General features: G+C 39.8%; 1 protein-coding gene across 15 annotated transcripts in view; it reads right to left on the reverse strand.

Annotated features, from left to right (window-relative positions):
• Positions 1 to 21,248, reverse strand: part of tjp1a (tight junction protein 1a) — a 131,034-nt gene that overhangs the window by 89,607 nt on the left and 20,179 nt on the right. The gene's annotated exons all lie outside the window — the stretch shown is intronic.

A 21,248-nucleotide genomic window follows, 5' to 3' on the forward strand; every position in this document is an offset into this window, starting at 1 on the left:
GAAGGGCAAAACATATCAGAAAGAGTGATATATGGCACGGCAGCGGAGTCCGACTCTCAGCATAAATCTCCACCACTCCTCCAAGCCTCTGGAAATCAATTCTCTCTATTGGTTGCTGCTTTATTTATGGGTCACCATTAGGGACAAACCATCAGCGGCTATGATGACTGAGTTGCTGTTACAGAGAGGTGGGGCTGGATGGAGGGGTGTCACCAATACATCCAGCATCCTCCATTGAAAGCCACATGAGCAACGACTTTTAAGGTTGCTTAAATTTAAACAACACAGTCTCACTCCCAACATGTCATAAACCGACACTTGGTCTGTGGCCCTATATGTCATAGTGTGGCACTCTACATACTCCACCAGTGTCTGTTTTGGATGCTCAGGGATGGTATGTCAATTTCAGCTTTCACGTGCCACCTATAAAATGACCTGGATGATCGGCCGTGCTTCTGTATTATTGGACCTAAAGAGCAGGTGCACCACAGACTTACGCCAGCCAAGGCGGCTACTTCCAGTTCAACACTCAACTAACTTGAGACTTAAGACTTTCCAAATGTTATCAAACTTTTATCAAATTCTTATTGTGAAATGAGACATTTCACGGGGGGTTGTGACAATCACAAAAATATATCCACAGAAATCTCTTTAGCCATGTAAATCAATGAGATGAACTCTTTTTGGGCTGCAGGGCATTACGTGACAGATGTAATTACATTGTTGGAATATACTACAAAAATTGGCTTTAACACCCAGCGCACTACCAAGGGGCCTTGTCAATTCAGGCTTGTTACATGCACTGTGTCTTTTTTAAAAACAACATCGGTTTTCTCAGGAAATGTACAGTTTCTGCTTGTCAAATGCATACAGTCTCTTTTCAAGTGAACTCTTTTTTAGATTTACTTCCTTAGGTTTAGGCAACAAACGAAAGTGGTTAGGTTTCGAAAAAACTAGGGTTGCACAATATGCAAATTGACAGATATTCCAGTTGTGAAATGAGTTGCAATTTTAGCTGGAATGGTCATTTTTGCATTTCACTTTCTTTTAAAACTTGTGAAAAAATCATGATGTGATTTTTGCTCACATCTGTACCTAACAAGCATGTTCCCTTACATCTGGAATAGGCACCAAATCTCTGTGCCACTTTCTTTTATAATGGTACGTTGTTAAACAAGTTACCTTTATCAAGAAATTATGCCTCGTGTAATGTGGATGTTGCACTTGGCTGTATTGCAGTTTCTATAATATTGTGACTAGATGTGGAGCCCTAGAAAAAAATGGTTTGGGTTTTGCTAAAACTTTTTGTTTGGCTTATAGTAAGTTTGTTGTTAATGCAAAAAAAGCAGCCTCCCGTGTGAAAGTCCACAGTTTGTTCAACCCATCCTCCTCCACACATGCACGCCCTATGCTGACTTTATTGTTTTTTTATAACAGGACAGTTACTCAGAGCGTCAAAAAATGCTGCAGTCTTTACTGCCGCTAAAAGATGCCTCTGTGTGTCAGCATCTGACGCTGAGGGCCACTCTCGAGCATCATTAATTGACAAGTTGGGAGTAACTAAGGGTTGATATAAACTGCAGTAACCAGGCGGGCTGTTCATCATCAAGCATTGACCACTATTACATCAAAACCTCTTCGTGGTCTAAAAGGTATTGATTTAGTACTGTGGAACTCAAAAACAAGTTATGTTTCTCCTTTTTGCTCTGTGCGCGTGTGTGTGTTTGTGTACCCACTTGCATGTATGTGTGTCTGGCTGCCAGTCTCACTGACAAGAATGCAGCTCCTCACACAGAGAAGAGACAATCAAAAGCGACAACGTCACAGAGCTGTCACGTTCGCTGTGACTGCACCAAAGAGCGGGGGTTTGTAGCGCTGCGACCTCTCCTTTGACCCTTTCCAGCACCCACTCGACACGTCTCCCTCTCTGTCCAGTTTGTGTCCCGCCACGCCACCGCTACCTGCCCACCTGCTTGGCTCCTTGTCCGCCTGTCTGTCTGCCAGCCTGCTTCAGGACTAAGGAGGCCAGCCAGTTTTATTAAAAGAAAACAAGCAGGTGAAATAACCGAGGATGCAGGGATATGAGGACAGTTAATCTGTTGGCAACGTCACTGAGGCTCTGAGGGAGCTTCCACTGAAAATAAGCCAGAAACGTATATTGTCTGAGGGTGCCTGACTGAATAGGACGCCTCTGTGTTGGTCATTGGTGAACACTAGAAAAGAAACATAAAACACCGCCTTTATTCTTTGCAGCCTCACTGAGCTGCCAGCTTAATACGAATGGCACCAGGCAGACTACATTCAGTTTGTTTTAAAGGAGGCAACAGAAAGGCTACACTACAATGGAAAAGCACAGAACAGAAAGGAGTGGAGCAGCTTTCTGGCAGGCTCCAAGAAAAGGCGCTGACCCATGGATGACAAAATCCCTATCACCTGACTGATCAGTCATCCCCCGCTGCTCTCCTCTCTGCCCCCGCTCTAATTCTTAATGAAATATCTCCAGCTAAGACTCGACACCACCTCATAAATATGAGCACACACGCTGGGGAGTTCGTATCTCCCTTTTCTGTTTCATCAACAAGAACAAAACATCAGAACATTTTGTACTCGTTCCTGCAGTCTTCTTCGGCTGCTTACTGCGTAAACATCTCTTAATACTTTCACTTTAAGGGGTCACACTGATGTTTGGCAACATTCAGAATTAAATCAGCTGTTTATTTTAATGCTATTCCAAAGCCGGTAGATGAGCTATGATGTCAAAATTGTTACATTTGCAAATATTGGCCAATTGCACTTTAAGTGAAGATGAATCTGTGCTCATCTCTCTGTTTTCCCTCTCTGATGCTACGCAGATCTGCCACTCCGCTTGGCAGTGAGATCCCCAGTGGGCCTTTCTGGAATGTCGATTTCAGTTAATTACATTTTCTGGCATCTGCTTTGCCCATGAAGTCACAGAGGGAGCCACAATAGTACAGGCATCTGCAGAAGATCTGTCACAAGTTTTACTGTAAGCGAGATACAAATATTCAGCCCACTTTTTAGTATTTTCACTGCACTTGCTTTTAGATTTATTGTTATGCCCCAATAGTTTCTTGTATGTAAAAATCTACTTAGAATTAGGGCTATAGCAGTATACCCATTTTGAGGTATACAGTGGTATGAAGATTAACAGTTATCATGCTATGTATATCTGCTTATCAACGGTTTTGAAAAAGGATGCAACCGGATGGAGGGAAATTTTTCACACATACTTAAATTTCAAGTTTCAACTATACCAACCCCCCAAAAATCTTTTAAAGGTCACTGTAACTGATACTAATAATAGTTTTATGCTGCATACTTTAAAACTGTGATATTTTACCATAACATCCTTACTGTTTGATGGAAATGTCATATTGTTGCAGCCATACTTGGCAGTAAACCTTTTTTTCTGATTCTGAGATAAATATAACATGGTTCATTATTTGAATTCAGATATATATTCACAGCATGTGCTGCTCAAATGGATGTTTAAATGTCCATGAAGAGGAAGAGATCCACCTTCGTTTGACTCATGATTTATGGAAGCTCAGCTGACAAAGAGTCTGCATTCATCTCTGTTACGTCTCTTTACCATCTACCTCTCTCCACATCCGAACATCAGCACACAAGCTGCTTGGAAAGAGCTTCGACGTTAGAGACACGACAGTGTGTAAGAGTGTAAAGACAGGTGTTTAACATATGAAATCTATCCACATTTGCTGAAGAGCAGAAGCATCCTCTCTCATTCAGACAGTTAAAATGGAGACCAGAGCTGAGGAGGTCAGTGGTCCGCTCATCGGCAGCATGTTAAGATGTTTCGTGGTGAAACTCTGCCCTCTGCAGGACAAAAGCTCTCACTGACCTGTTTTTCCACACAGGTTGACTGGAGAGGAGCTTCAGTCCTCTTTTAATCCTTTCAGTGTAGCTAAAGCACTATTAGTGGCCACACAGGTGTACTGCACAGAAATGTCAGAGAGGAAGTGAACAATTCCTGCTTGACAGTCTATTTATGGTAGTTACAAAAAAAAAGGGGGACTTGTTTTCCAAGTCTGACAGTTTCTTGATTGACTTATGAAGTGAATGTGTTTATAACCCTATTAAGATGCCTAAAAAGCAAACCATGTACTGTTATGTTATATATTTCAAAAGAAAGGGCTCTACAATGGTTTGCGATGAACTAGCAACATGGCAAAGGCCTTTTTTCTATTTTTTTCTGTATTTCATTAAATAATTTCCAAACTTTGCCATCTCATTGTATGGATAGTTCTTGAATTGTAAGTCTACTCAACAAGTCTTGAGCATGCTATCTTGCATGATGAGTATTCATGTTTTATATACATATAAGGAAACACTTGATTTTAAATCCCTATTCAGAATTTATGAGCACAAATGGTTGAAAACACACATAATACAGATGTCAGCAGATGTAATTGTTTATTAATGTACTTGTCAGCTAGGCTATATCTCATCCTGTGGGCATGTGGGGACTGTATGAATAGATAATGAATGAAGATACAGTAAAACACAGTTGTAATGAAATAATATATGTCTTCACAGGAGAAGCCTTAAAGGTAATATGCAGGAACTTCCTGAAAATCACTGTATAGACTCATACCGAAGTAATCCCTCTCAGTCATCACTTATGACCCACTACAAATTTGTGGCTGTGTACTTTTCTGCAGACTCTTCCCTCTGCTGGCATTATCTTCTTTTCTCCTTATTTTTTGGGCTCGTGACGTGCATGAATATTAACCCCTACAGTACTCAGATGAGGTCATAGCTTTATAAAAAGGCAATGACCAGCTGCCAGACAGTAAGAAGCATGCATTCAGGACACAGAGCATCAAGAAAACACAGTAACAGTGAGGCAAAACGCCAAACGAGCTTGAATCTAGGGTCGGCTTTAACTGTCATGTTTGCTGAAAAGCCTATTTACAAACAGACACTGAAAATCCTGCATACTATACCCATATTTGTTGATAGCTATTATATATTAATAAATACTTAAAGATGTTGTTATATCACTTAAAACATCAATATAATGTGTAATGTACCATTTAGTTAAGGAGCATATGTACATGCAAAGGGTGAGTCAGCGGCTAGCAGCTAAAGGTGCTAACTCCATAAACAGTGGCAGTGTTAACCGGAGGGGACCTGGAGGGTGGGGCCTGCATTTCAGTGACAACAGCATCCCAATATCACTGATAAATGGTGCATTGAGAGCAGTGCAGAGTGGTGACAATTAACTAGCCATGGGATAAACACACAGGAATCACAAGCACTCACCATGCGGCCGGACTCTTAGCACAAACAACTTCAGAGAAAATTCGACCATAACACACACAGAGGCAGTGACTTAATTCTCTACTTAGACTAGATGCCACTATTTCCTCCACTCTTGACCAGTGATACTGAACTTGTGGCCTCTGGGCCAAAACAGTAATTCACAATAAAAAGAAGTTGATTAATGAATTAATTCTTTTTAGTACGTTTTTTTAAGTTTAAAAAAACAAACTGCATGACAGAGGTCTGGGCTGCTTATTTATGTATCAGAAATTAATGTTTGTTTATTGCCAGACTCTTGGCCTCTAGTCATTTTGAAAAAGATTCACCTGGGTGAAGCAAGTCGACCTTTAATGCTCTGACTAGTTGCAGAGCTCCTTTAAATGTTCACATACTGTATAAAAATGCTAAATTGGGGGTCTTAAAGTGTTGCTATATATTATACTTTAGAAAATGTATTAATTTATTTAATAATTTGAAATAAAATCAATTTAATGTATGCATTTAGGATTAATGCATACATCACTTGTAAGTAAAAACTTGAATAATGTAAAGCAATAATTTAAACAGTTACACGCCTGCTTAAACACGTGTATCATAAATCTGCAGCTACTTCACTGCAAGACGAGACCTTTAACCCCAAAGTCTGCAGAGGTCACTGTGTGTCTCTGCGCTGTGAAAGTCAATCAGCAGAGAATGCTGACTCACTTTCCCTCTCTCTCACTTTCTCTCTCTCTCTCTCCCCCTCTTTCACTCACACACACACACACACACACACACACACACACACACACACACACACACACACACACAAACACACACAGACACACACACACTCCTACCCTCACATGTACTCATTTAAATACTGTGTAAGACAACAGTTGCCAAATCAAAGTCTGTGAAGTCTAAAGGATGTTCAGCCAGGATATCAGAAGTGTCCTGCACAGTTATAGGTAGTTTATTTCCTGTTATCTCTCTATCAGTATTATTAGATTATTCCTCCAAATGAACATTTAGTACAGCTATTGATGACATAAACATAAAAGTACCTGAACTATAATAGCTGGTCAGTTTCTTAAAAATAGGTCTCATCCCTGTTACTCAGCAGCAGCGGCAGCACAGACCATCCCTGCCTTGCTTAATGGACTTGGGCGGAGGGGCCATCAAAACTGTGAGCAGAGTACATCCCTCAGCAGGTAGCATCCTGAAATAGCAACCTTGATCCTAATGGTGCACAGCACTGCCCCTGGCTTCTGACGAATCCATCCTGAGAGCCCCCCTGTCCCCGAGCAAGCAGTCCTCCCGAGGCACGCACACACAAAGACAGACACACACATGCAATGACAGACAGAAAGACACACGCACGTGTCTGCATGCACCCGTCGGCTCTGATTAACCCATTTTCCCTTTTTTCTCTCTTTTTTTATTTTGGTTTCATCATTTGCTTTACGTCTCTCTGTAGACAGACAGCACAAAGCCGGGTCGCAGGTTGGCATCGTGACCTCCCTGGGGGCGTCTCACTTTACAAAGTTTCACATTTCTGGTGGTCAATTTAGTTGAGAGGGAAAATAAAAGTCAAACCTGAAATGAGAGCCCCTGGAGGTGCCTGCATGGAGGGAAAGGTTAGAGAGAGAGCGGTCTTTCTGTACACCTGCAGCACCGAGGAGACCGAGACTGTTGACAGACGGTAACACACACAAGCGATAAGATGAAGTACAGAGGCTGAGGTGACACTTTAGTCTGCACTACCAGGGAGTGAAAAAGACATCAGATGAGTGGGAAGTATCTGTGGAAACATAACTTTTTAACTTTTCCTTCTCTAGCATGTTGGTGTCGCTGTTGCAAAGACAACCGCATCACTTTCCATTTTCCTCAGATCCGAGCAACTACCAATGTCCATAGTTACTTCAATTGTTACACCATCTGCCATTTCCACAACGGGAGCAAGTAAGTCCAGAGAACTTCCCCTGATGCTCTTTTGTAACTGGGGATAGCTACAACAGAAAACAATGGCACTATCCTGCTCATGTTTTGGCTGCACAATGTTTGATGTAATTCCTATGTGCCTTGAACTGAGCCTCCCCGGAGATCAGACCCACTAGCAGACAGAATTGCAAGGGTCAAAGTGAGTTTCATAGGGAACCAATCACAACACTGTCATTATGGTATTGTCATTACATTGTGCAATGAACACTTAGTTCATAATGATTAATCAAGGGTTACAATGTTGAAATCCTATTTATATTAGCACCGGCTGTGCCCTCTACTGGACTCACAAGCATGCATTCACCAACAGAAATATGCATAATGTGACTGTCCAATCTGGACGTGCCTCTCTGAATACCCGTGGACCCCACGGTACAGTCTCCTCTATTTCCAACACTTTCTCATCCAAACCTGCCCCATGTTGCCACTTTTGGTCATATTTCAAGATTTATAATCTGCCATACAACCATACACAAAAGATTCTCTAAACATTGAGCTCAAAACGAAAAGTGCTACAACAAAGACTAACACCAACTCTTCGCTAATATTTTTATAATGATATGTTATTTATGTGTATATAGCCTACTAATGAAGACATAATTGTCTCAGGCGTTTGCAGTTTGACTCCTTTATGGATTATCATTTGCAGCCTGAAGCTTGAGAACAAAGATGCTCTTTTTATATTGTGAAATTAATGCTTGAAAATTTGTTTTTTAAATGATCTGAATGCTAACACTGTCGTCTTCGATCTTTATCCCCTGCAAGTCTGCCAATATTATAATTTGTCAAGTAAACATTCCACTACAAATAACCTGCCATACTTCACCAAACACAGAGGTCATGTGATATTATCAGCCCAATGGGAATCCACATATTGGTGATTTGGAGTCGTATTTAGGTTTTTATGTTTTCTCTGTGCCTCTATTTTACTTCTTTCCTGGTCAAGAATTTCGGAGGCTGCGTTGGTGATTATAATTCAAAGTTGTGGCAGCATTTGAGTGAAGGAAGCTCATGTCTTTACACAGCATGGAGACCCATACGGACGAAAAAAAAGCTCTAATCAGTCAGAAGAGCAAAATCTTGAGAGATGATGACATTGATAATAATATGACATTGTGTAGCAGTTCTGTTTGTTCAACCCATATTTAAAAAAAATATAAATATATTTTTAACAGGAAAAAAATTAGGTTAATACTGAACATCACCACTAGTGCTGTTGTGTATTGTGTGAAGCTACAAATGACTGTGTGCATCATATCTGGGAGATTTTGATTTTGATCTGAGTAAATTTGAGTAAAATACAGTCTTGCTTATCACCTGTGAACATGCTGCATGACACACAAAAATGGAGGGGGTAATTTCTGGATCACATGAGGTGTGAACAGGGTTTTTAGACACAAAAGCATGGGAAAATAGGGTCCACTCCACGTTAAAAAATACTGAAGCTTCTCTACTAACATACAATAATAACATGGAGGCTAATAAACGGATGGTAATATTAAATACAAGGATCACAACAAAGCAGAAAACAAGCCCTCTTCTGGAGTAACAATAAAATTAGACTTTTCACCCACAGATTCACTAAAATAAAACAAAATAAATTTAAAAATAAACCTTGACATGACCACACACTACAGGCTGTTTTTTTTTTATCCATGCCCGCTACACATACAAGCTGCCCATTCACAACACTTTAACCCGTATTTATTATCACCCCAACCTCCCACCCAGGGCAAAGTAATTGTGTTGCCATGGAAACAGAGGAGAGGGCCTAAATTCTGCGCTGCTGAGAATCCATCCCATCTCGTTAGACGAGGCGGCTGCTGCTGCCACGAGGTGCAAGATGAATGCTGAAGTCATAAATTAACCCAATCTTCTCTTTTATAATCCAACACATCATATGCAGGAGCCAACGAGGGTAATGTGCACTACTGACACAACAGGGTTTCCGTCACAGTGCACAAACCACAGCCAAAAAATAAAATAAATAAAATAAAATAAAAACACTCCACACTACAAGGTGTTGTAATTGCTTTTAAGTGTGATAAATTATTCAGAGCCAAACATTTCAGCACTGAGACCTGTGCTAAAAATAGAGCTGAAGCCAGAACAGGGAGCTAAAATTACATCAAAATACCAGAGAAGTCACTAAGGAAACACTGTCAGTCACTGAGGCTGAAACGACTACTTAAAAGAGAATTACATACTACTATGACTTAAAGGGGTAGTCGGGTATTTTTGAAGTGGGGTTGTATGAGGTACCTATCCACAGTTAGTGTATTACATACAGTAGATGACAGTCTGCATGCCCCCGAGTTTGGAGAATAGGCACGAAAGCCAACACACGGTGCACACATCAAGACAGCCGCTCAAGCTGTAACATCGGCGACTTTCTGAACAGCTCCGTATAAATCCAGAAAATGCTAGACTGAAAATCTCTCTGGTAGAGAAGGGGGTGGGGGATTGTGGATGGATAAAAGCATCCAGTGGGGCAGGGCGGACACAAATTGAGGCAAATTGATTGTGTAAAATAGGCATGCACCGTAACAGCTTTCTGTGACTATCCCTTTACTCCTTGTGATATTTCAAACTGAACTGCTGCCAAAAATGCTGAAAATGACCACAGTAGTATCGGTAGTGCTAATCTCACTGACGAACACGTATTTCCTGCGACTACTTTATAATAAAAGTCAACTCATGTTTTACAAGTGAGTTGATTTTAATGTGAAGCTGCAGCATCAAGAAATGTTCAGTTTGCATTAGCAGTAACTATACAGCATATTTCTCAGATGAACTCTGAGACCCAGTTCAGAAAACTGAAAACGTATAAATACTTCAAAACTTTCATCAGTTGGCCATTGGATCAGTTATTTTGTGTTGAATAATTTGTGGTTGGATAGTGACTTAACAGACATTTATTTAAAAGAAAATGTTTGGCATAATTACTTTAAAGCAGCCAGACTCCATTGAGAAAAAGAGTAATTTTAACTCAATGAACGCAAGAGATGTTAGTCTACTGCCGCTTTAATTGGTTAGTTTGTCATTGTTATTGTGTGAAACTGGTGAATCTGAACAAAACCTTAATCCTTAAATGCCAAAGACACAAAATAACACAAACAAGCTAACTGTGTGAGGCAGGATGGACCAACAACTCCTGTGTTCAGTGATGTTAAATCACTGGAGTCTGGCTTTGAAGAGAGCAACATAATGGCTTCATTTTCCTGCTGGTAATCACTGTCTATGTAATCACTAACACACTGTCTAAAGAAATGTTCCCCATGTAGCCCAACTTCAAAAAATCTGAACTATCCATTAACCCAAAGCTGATACAAGCATCATGAATAGTGAGATGATCAGAAGCATCGGCCTGGAAAAGCAACACAGAGCTACAGTATGTACCACTGTGGGGTCAGCTGGTCTGATTGGATCAATAAAATTAATTCCATCGCTCCATTAAGTAAACACTGCAGGGCGAGTACGGTGATTAATGTTATTTATTCAATATTGACATCTACGTACGTGGGGGTGAGCAAAAATGAGTATTAATATACTGTAAACAAACACGTAAACAAAGAGCACGAGGGCGAGAACAATGGGTCATCTTCAACCAGCTGTAGCACATTAAATCAATACTACAGAGCAGGGACAGGGCGGGGCTGAGCTTGTGGTCATGCGAGCAGAACAACACCGCTAATTTTCTCCTGTCAATCTCCCCATCATTCTGCCCTCTCTTAATTTTCCGTCCTTTCTCATCCCACGTGTGCTCGTGCGTTCCAGTAATTCCCTCGTCTTTGCCCTCCTCTATCCCGCTCTTCTTCTGTCGCTGTTTGAGAAATGCTGACCTGCAGACTCCCCTAATGGGACCAATCAATATCACACAGAGGACAGCAGACCGCTGGACATACTAATATGAAGACACACTTCCTGCAATGTATGCAGCCAGGCATCCCTTCAGCTTCAGATCCCACCCTCACATGCACATACAAACCCTCTAAACCTAAAGTGATTGATTAATTTAATTTAATTTCATGTGAACTGCTCCATATGACCCTGTGTGAAATAAGGCTTCTCACTTCCAGGCCGCTGCTGCTGTGGATGTCATAGATCATTGCTCCATCTATCTATAGAATCAACATTGATCCTGCCTGCCCTTCCTGCCTGACATTACAGATGCATAGTGCCGCGGGATGAGCTAACATGGGGGGCAGGGAGCGTGTCATTATGCCGCGGGGGGGGGGGGCCTGTATGTCTTTAAACAGCTAATGAATCACTGCGATCAAAATCAAAGCCATAGGGAACCTGAAAGCTATAGCCTATAGATTTGCTGCTGGTTAATGGAAAACGCAATTAATGAGCGGCTTCATGGGCTGTTACGGATGGCACGCATGAGCCCGGAGAAGAGATCAATCACTATAAACTGAAAAAGTGCTAGAAACCAACAAAGGAAGAGTGAAATCAGGAATGTCAACCAGGGCTTTTAACTTACATTGCTATACTTTAATTTGGCTTTTTATATTTAGAATTTTTACTATTGATGATAATGATGATGATCATTGTTATTATAGCAGACCAGTGGTCCCCAACTTTTTTCCTTCATTGACTAAGAGATATATTTTGTGGATATTTCATATTATATAAAATGCATAACAAAAGCAGTACAGAACAACTGATAAACTGTTGACCCGAACGATGAATGCAATAACTCACAAATGAGTTTTCCCGATATTTTAATAACTTTTTATACATTTCTCTGTCTCTGAATCATATATTTTCATTTATTTTATTTTTGACAATCACACATACTTAATGGGCTTCTTTATCTGGAAATAAACACTTTTTTTGTAATAAATGCAGTGGAGTGAAAAGTGCAACCCCTCCCTCTGAAATGTAGACACAAAAAGTAGGTGAAATAAAAAAAGTAGAATTAAATGGAAATATTTAAGTGAAGAATAAGTACTTTAAAATGGTGCTGAAGCACAGTACTTCAGTAAATAAAAGTAGTTACTTCCAGACAACAGTAGCAACACACACAGACACACAGAAAGTTATTATATTAACATAATATTTTGTATGATCTACGGATGTATTGCTGCTTTGTTTGAATAGTGTCTTGTAAGGGGTCTTTGAGTGCTTTGAAAAGCACCTATAAATCAAATTTCTTATTATTATTATTACTAAAACAAGATACCTGACATGACAGCATTTTGTTTTACAAAAACTGTAACCACAAGTAAAAACTCTCACTGTGAAATTAAATTAAGCACAGTGATAAATCTTACTAATGTTTGTTATAAGATAGACGCAGTGGAATTTCAGTATCCAGTGCCGTCATCATTATTTTATTTATGTATTTTCATTACTGTACACATGGTATTTTATATACCTGCCTCCCTGGATAGTATTTCTTTTAAGATGTAGCACACTCCTTTAAAATATCAATCAAATCGACTCTATTATAACTAAATAGACAGTATATATGCAATATATAATATCATAATATAATAATACCATCACACACATCATTCTTGCTGTCAGTTTGCTCTTTTTTCCTTCTTAATGTTTTTTTTTATTCTAAGCAACACTGTAAGTGACAATTATTAAATCAATGCTGACAACATACATACATATCACATACAACATGCCTTTTGATTTGTGTATTAATAATAAAAGTACAGAGGCAGGCAGAGACGGAGCAGAGCTGTGGTCTCAGTCAGACATTGTCCGCTGACTGCATGAGCAGTTTTCTCTTTATTGCATCATATATCTACAAAAGTTATGTCTACAACCTCACGCTGTGTGTGTGTGTGTGTGTGTGTGTGTGTGCGTGTGCGTGAAGGACAAATTTAACTTTCAAATTCAGCAGCTTTTGGCTGATGGGTGGTGTTAGTTTCCCACACTGATGGTGATGATGATCCCAGAAGCTTAACTCTACTGTGGATTTCATAATTTGTTCAGAAATAACCACTGTTGCTGCTCTAACACCACATCACGTCCCAGACACACACACACACGCAAAGTCAGGCACAGATCAGGCACACATACGTAACCACAGACAATATTCGATGGCCTGTTTCAGCTTAGGTAAGATAAACGACTTGTATGTGGAATGAAATTTTGTGCCTTGAGAACAAGGGATGTAGAGAGTGAGTTATAGGGTGTCTGCGGAGCCTCCTGTCTATCCAGGGGAAATATATTCATATAATCGGAACATCCTGCACCCTGCTGTCAAACAATTCTCTCATCTCTCATACGGCCGTCCATGTCATAACCTCCACTCCTCCCTCACATTCATCACTCCGTTTGGTAATCTCTCTTTTCTACTCTCTCTGTCAGTCTGCGTTTGACTGTTTGCCACCTTTCGTCTGCAGCCATCAGCCCAGCAGAGACCCTGAGAGGTCTGCCTCACCGTGAGCACGTGATCAAGTGTGTAACACTACACTTGAAAAGTCTGGAAGCTGGGTGCAGAAAATGCAACTTTAAAATAACATTAGCTGCTGTTTTTCTGGAACACATTTTTCTTTTCATATTTGTTATTTTACATAAAGATTTCATGAAGAGAAATCATTTCTATTTGCCCTAAAATGCCAGAGGTCTATTTTTGGTGCTGACTACTTGCCAGTATGCTTGGGTATTCTTTTTCTCTTTTGTTGAATCACCAAGAACATTTCTACGCCTGCTTTCAGCCTAATGAATAAGAAGCATCACTATCAATTTGTTTCCAGTGGACTTTTGCCAGTGGAAACCTCCGTGCTTACACTTACACTAAATAGTATAGATTTTACTGAGGTCAGTTCTTTAAAGAGGCTTTTTATAATGATCTCAATTAGCAGGACATCCAGCTCTGGTCACATAAATATATATATATCTGCACTATTGATATGACATTTTTTGTTTCATCTCTGTTAAAGAACGAAGTACTTACTTTAAGACTATTTCCTCTTTTATCCCTTTTCACTCATCTCATCTCCCTTCTGTTAAGGTCTGAGGAATCCATGCACTCAGTCACTTCCATTCAATTTTATTTATATACTTTAATATCAAACTAAAATTTGACCCATAGGGCTTTGCAGCAAACTACATCCTCTGTCCTTGGACCCTTACAACCTCTCATGCCTATATTTGAGCAGATGTGTTGGGAATAACATGTAATGCATTGTACATTTATTGAGGGGCTTTTTGTTCTGCATGATGTATGTTATGCGCACATCACTCTATATGCATTCCTGAATGTGTGCATGCATTTACATCTGGGTGTTTCCTTTTTCCCCTGCAGAGTATTCATAGATGTACAGTATATGTGTGTGAGTACATGCATAGAGTACTATTTGTGCTGTGGTGCATGTATATCTGTATTGTAGATAAATAAAAGTCTGTGTGTGCATAATTATGTATGGGTGTTAGACATATGCGTATACTATATTTATTTTTTATAATTTTTATATAATTATTAGAATGACTTTGCATGCTGCAGTAAGTGGGAGTGTTTTGGGGATTGGGTTAGGGAACAGGTAAAACAAACATCCTGCAGTTGTGGGAACAGCACGGTGTATTACAGTCCTTTAGCTCGCTCACATGGTATATTCAAATGGACAGTTATGCATCCACCTGTGTTTACACTAATGCAATACTCAATACACAATTAACTGCAAAAGAAAAAGAAGCAAAGAATGCATTCAGATAAAGACACTAACATTCACTCTCCATTTTCTTTGAAACTGACTGGTAACTTCCATTTACACAGTACAGTATAAATATGGTTAGAAATTAGTATTAAAGATGCATGATCTGTTTATGTGGCAAGGCAGCTCTCGCACTGAGTCTGATTATTCCTTTTAGTTTGTCCGAACAGTGTAAAACAGCTTCAGCTGCTTGTTGAAATGCTTTAAAGCTAAAGTAGGCATAACTTTTATAAAAATCACCTTTTTAATCATATAGACTGAAACTGTCATTATATCCTGACAGGAGTATACGAGTAATCCAATCACCCGAAAAAATTCCACATTGTTCATTTTTGCAAACTATGGATATGTTATATATTTACATTATTTTGTAGCAGATAAAAAAAATGAAATATTTTTTTTATTATAATTTAAACAAACATATAAAACCAAAGAATGTCATTTAATAATTGTAAGATTAGAGAAACACAAGATTCCCACAGTAAGCACTTTAGGCTCAAGGCATAAGAACATGTCATGGGAGCAGATAGGTTGTAACTTTATGTTTCTAAGCAACGCTGTGATGAAGGTGTGGATTGGTTTAGGCACAAAAAAATCACTTGGTTATGGACAGGAACAGATCAAGTTTTGGCTTACAAGACCAAATGTTGGTTGCACAAAAGTCACTGGAAAAAAAAACACCTGAGGACATAAATAATAAAAAAAAAACAACCACTGTGGTTGGTTTTGGCTGGTTGCGGTGTCCTGCAGCTTGGCATGTGTCTAGAAACACTGATATATGATGCCAAAATGTCCTTCTAGCAAGTGGGCTGAAATTAGTTTCCTCCTGGTGCTCAATGGCGCCTGATTGGTTGGTCGTTCAGTTCAGTGGATTCTTGCAAACGCCACAATTCCATTAGTTAAGAATTCTTAGTGACATGCCTAAGAAACCCCTTAAAGGCCCCAAAATACATGGTGGTCAAACTTAAATGAAGTTTTTTTTCTGAAAAATTGCCATTAACTGATCCTAACTGTCCCTTGAAAGCTTTTTATGTATTATTGTTCTTATATTGATGGGCTAATAAATTAAAGCCACAGAGCAGCAGGATCTATCGGGAGCTGTGGCATATAGATCTCACCAAAACAGAGTGTACTTTCAGCTCAAGGACTCCGAATATCAGGTCACACTTCACAGCAACACACACACACACACACGCACGCACGCACACACGCACGCATGCACGCGCACACACGCACGCACACACACACACACACACACACACACACACACAGACAGACACACACACTAACCCAATGTCATTGTTGTAAGGAATCAATCCTCCACAATGAAATACACATTGGCAGCTGCTTTGCATTAAAAGACAAATAGAGGAGCCATCAGTCTGTATTGAATAAATAATAGCTGAAATCCCAGATGAGTTCACCCACTTTAATCATAGATTTCAGATTCTCTTTTCCACACTGTTGGGGTTTTTTTACCACGCAAAAATAGCTGCAAGTGAGAGTAAGAAAACACTGCATTATGAAGTAGATAATTTCTTCCATCTATTATTCATGCTTCAGACTTACACTCATGCACATCTTGTGATGGTCCACAGCAGAGTAAGAGGGGGAGATAATGCATTTGTGTAGCATGCCGCGAGCATGCGATACTGTTGCATATGGAGTGAGAGCTCAGTCAGATGAAATGGATACTGAGGCCTTTTTTTAGTCGGCATCTTCGATATTGTTGACGGTAAAGGAGAGGCGTAAGCATGCTTCAGAGTCACACGCAAACTTTGACCTCAGCTGAATAATGTATGAGATGAAACATGTATATGCACTGCGGTTTATTGTCAGTGTGTAATGTTTTAGCTGGGAGAGAGAAAGAGTGTGAAACGAGGGCTTTTACCTCTGAAGTCGTTCACAGGCTCTCTTGAGGCTGTGTTTGAAGACCACCCTGCTGATGGATGATCTTTAAAGATCAATCTGTGAAGCATCAATCTGACTCTTTCTCCAACTCTGGCTTGTCTACAGGGATGCCTGAAATAATTTCTGTATTCACGGATTAGTGTCTTTTACATCAGTGTCTTTTACGTATTCATGGTTTAGGAAACATAAGGCTTGTACCAGAAAAAATATCAGCTGAAAGGCTGTGAGATAGACATCTGAAATGCCAAAACCACATCTTAGGTAATGCTCATATTACTGGACATATTGCTCAATTTTGATTATTTCATCAGATCAGATCTTTCTGCCTAGGCTATTCACATTCAGGTTAAAAAAAAGAGTGAACGACGCAGTACTGCAAGCTTAATCTCCCGAACAATCGCCATACAGTCCAATTACATCGTCTGCATAAGAAGTAGCTAATAATTGATTCTGTTTGTGAGAATGTATGGCATATTTTTGGAGAAATGGCTCTTCGGAGCTATGGACTTTTGTTTTTCAGGATAACGGATAATTGTCATACAAATGAGCTTTTGGTCCAATAGCGTATCAGCAGCTATAGCTGGTAGCCGTGCGGTGAATGAGCTGTGGGTGCGGGAGGAATCAGGAGTAGTGGGGCCACAATGTGGAGGGTTTCACAGAGGAACAGCACCTCCAAACCTTATGATGTTAAAGGTTACACTCCAGTATATCTATCAGCACCTTGTTACGCTTTCCCAGCTGTCCCAGTCATGAAGGGTCTGGCGGTCGGACTCTATTGGCTGGCAACTGAGGCAACCTATGACACAGCAGCCTTTCAATGGACTGCTCTGACACTGTATAAGATAAGATAAGATAAGATAATCCTTTATTAGTCCCACAGTGGGGAAATTTCCAACATTGCAGCAGCAAAGGCCATTTGATGGCCACTGATCTGCTCCTGTGCAGTGAATTAGGGGTCGGCAGATTATTGGCCTGGCCGATTATTGGGACCGATATTTGGCAATTATCTGTATCAATATTTAATCTGAATGATCGCCGATAAAATCAATTACTAAAAAAGTGCAAAGTGAGAGCACTGGAGGAACTTTTACTTTGTAAAACCTCAGGGAGCTATATTTATTTATTCATTTTTTATTTACATTCTTACTTGACTTTCTTAAAAAAAGTTGCAGGGAACTTGAAAGATTCAGTTTTCATTAAATATTTGCTAAAGGCCTTTAAACAAAGTTTTGTGTTGAAGTTTGTTATATTCCAAATTTTAAATATTTGCAGACAGATTTTCACTTTATACTGTAAATACATATCGTTTCCACATATCAGTTATCACTCTCATTAACTACTGATAATCCGTGTCTGCATCGGCCCTGAAAAAACAATATCGGTTGACCCCTACAGTGAAGTATGACATGGAAAAACTATGTACGTGTCTGGAAAACAAAATGAATTCAGTATGAGCATTCTCAAAGCGGTAGCATGGCCAGTGATTGTATATGTATCGGATTAAGGACCACATATGAAAGTGGCCCACATCTGACTGGGAAAAAACTGTGTCTGCACAACTCAGAAAATCAGATCTGTGTCACATAAGAGCAAAAACATTTGGGCCACATGCACTTGTAATGTAAGCATTGTCTCATTTTTACCTTTGGCAACACAATTAATTGTATCTATTATGAAATGTCATTATGTAATGTACAACAGCTGTGATTATATTCATAACTCCCCTAATCAACAAGGTCTTAACAAGTTATAGGAGGTGATAGTTGGTGACCGTTGATTTCACGGGCCATAATGTTAGCTGTTGTGGTTAATGAGCCTTTTCCACACATTTCCCTTTGTAATGAGTAAGGAAAGCTCAGGTGTTACTATCATGTTAACAAGGGCTCAGCATGCAAAATACCAGGACCCTGAAATTGAAGCAGCTGTTGTTAAGTTCAATAATTACGCATTTGCCTCTCTTACTGTGACATATCAAAATATCATTTGTGGAAAACATCTATGATTTAATTTATTTATTTAAAAAAAGCTGCTTTGAGCTGCATTTTATGTATGAAAGGTGCTATACAAATAAATATACATAAAATATATGAAAATATATAAAATATATAAGAATACATTATAATTATAATTAATATTATTATCTGCATATCTGCATTATACCTGACCCAAAAATGTTTTTGTTGAAAAAGAAACACCAAGAAATGGTCTAACTGATGTTTTCTGTCTGTCCATCAATCTCCTCCTGCTCTGTTCAGTACCATGGAAAGAGCAGCGCGAACATACAACAATACAATCTAAAAAAAACAACATTATTAGTGCTATAAATGTACCAAATGAAGTTTTTCCAGATTTCTTTGACAGTTAATGTGTTGAGTCTGTAGTTTTATAGTGACGAGTTATACTCCTGGAATATGTGTTTTCTCAAGATTCATTTGAGGTGTCATTTATGTGGATAGCAGGTTGTGTTTACGCAAAGTGAGTTGGGTCATGTTTGATTGCTGTTAAGTTTAGGTAGAAACTGTTATGCTTGCCTGCTAATCAAGTTTCTTCAGGTCAAAACGGTACGCAACATGACTGCATCCTCACGTGTATAATGCCCTGGATGCATTTGCTCACGGAGGAGCCGCCCTGTCCTCACAGACTGAGACTTTTGCTAAAAAGGTGTTAAACAGAGAGCACACAAAATACAACTAAAGAGGCTAAGGCTTTAGCCCCCTTAGGGCCACTAGTAACACATGCCAACCACAGTCATTATATTTTGAAATATCCAAAACTGTTCTAACTTTGGCAGAAAACTGAGCCTTCACATGGGATCCTTTATGGGAAAAAAATTAGTGAAATAAATGTGTTTTCAGGGTCTTTAATGTTACAATACGCAGACACATTGGAACTGAATTTACAGAAAATATTCACAACGGAGATCACGATATTGGAGTAGATATTTATCTCCTCAAATCAACCAGTCTTATTTTTACCTTAAGTAAGAGGGTTGCTTTAGTTGGACAATGTATCTCCCTTGCGAGCCAAAGTGCACTACGACTGCTACAAGTATTTTTTGGGGGGGATGACATAACCGCAACATCTCATCTCACTTCAGTTCACCATCTGCCTCTACAGCTCCATTGCAACCCACCTCTGCTCTAACTTCGCTCATGTCTGCAAAGGTACGAAAATAAAACTTTGACTCAGGCCAGACGGCTCACTGCCAAGCAGTGCGGAGCAGCAGAGCACTCAAGGTTGCTTTAAAAATCTATGAGATATTTTCACCTCTGTCTCAAAATTAGAAACTGACAGGAAACTTCATGCCAGCAGTCAATCAAACTGACAAACCCAGTCAAACAGATGTGCATGTGTGTGTATGTGTGTTTTGCTGTGTCATCCCTGGCTGTCATCTGTGTGCTGTTACTTCCTCCTACACATCAATAATGAGTTAACTTGTGTGAACTGTTATCATAACGAGTCCCACTCCTGCTTCGACGACAGGCCAGCTGCCGTGGAGGGGAAAAATAATGACTTCTTACACAGGCGCACCAGGCTGCTCTCTAAATTAAGGCAAGCTAAAATACTCAATGAGCAGACACACACACACACACACACACAAACTGCAAACTGTCAACATGGAGGGGAAGGACAGGAGCAGAAGAGGAAACATCACACTGTGAACATTTATTAAAGGAGACATCTACAGAGGGTCAAGACATAAAGAAAGTAGTGGGGGGGGACTTTCAGTAGTGATGTGCAGGAAAGAGATTTATCTGTATCTGTGTGTCCACTGTGGTCCCATGCCACAGAAAAACAGCCTTACCAAGCATGCATTAGTAGCAGGTTGGCATGCTTTTACATCATAAACCCGTTGGTTGCTTTCCCAAAAGCCAAATCACTCATAAACACACACACACACTCACACTCACAGGTACGCACACAAGCACACATGCACAAGTACGCATGAGTTGACCGGTGGAGAGAGTGGGCCAAACGCAGTTCTCAGCTCAATGGACAATCCCAGAGTTAGTAAGGGTTTTTAGGTCCAAGCAGCTTACCCAATCATTTATCAGATTAATACTTTTCATGAGAATAAACCAGTCATAGAGAGAGACATATGGAATGTGTTAAACTGTGCTCATCTGAAAATCAAAGAAATATTGCATAACCAAAGGTCAGGCTCTCTCTCTCGCTGTGTGTGTGTGTGTGTGTGTGTGTGTGTGTGTGTGTGTGTGTGTGTGTGTGTGTGTGTGTGTGTGTGTGTGTGTGTGTGTGTGTGTGTGTGTGTGTGTGTGTGTGTGTGTGTGTGCGCGTGCGAGCGTATTAGTGCCATAGCTTGTGTAAATGTTAAATCTGAATGAAACCATTAAGAGAAAAAAATGTGTT

Source organism: Plectropomus leopardus, chromosome 1, assembly GCF_026936395.1.
Source record: "Plectropomus leopardus strain MGB_pleo_1.0 chromosome 1, ASM2693639v1, whole genome shotgun sequence".
Taxonomy (NCBI): Eukaryota; Metazoa; Chordata; class Actinopteri; order Perciformes; family Serranidae; genus Plectropomus; species Plectropomus leopardus.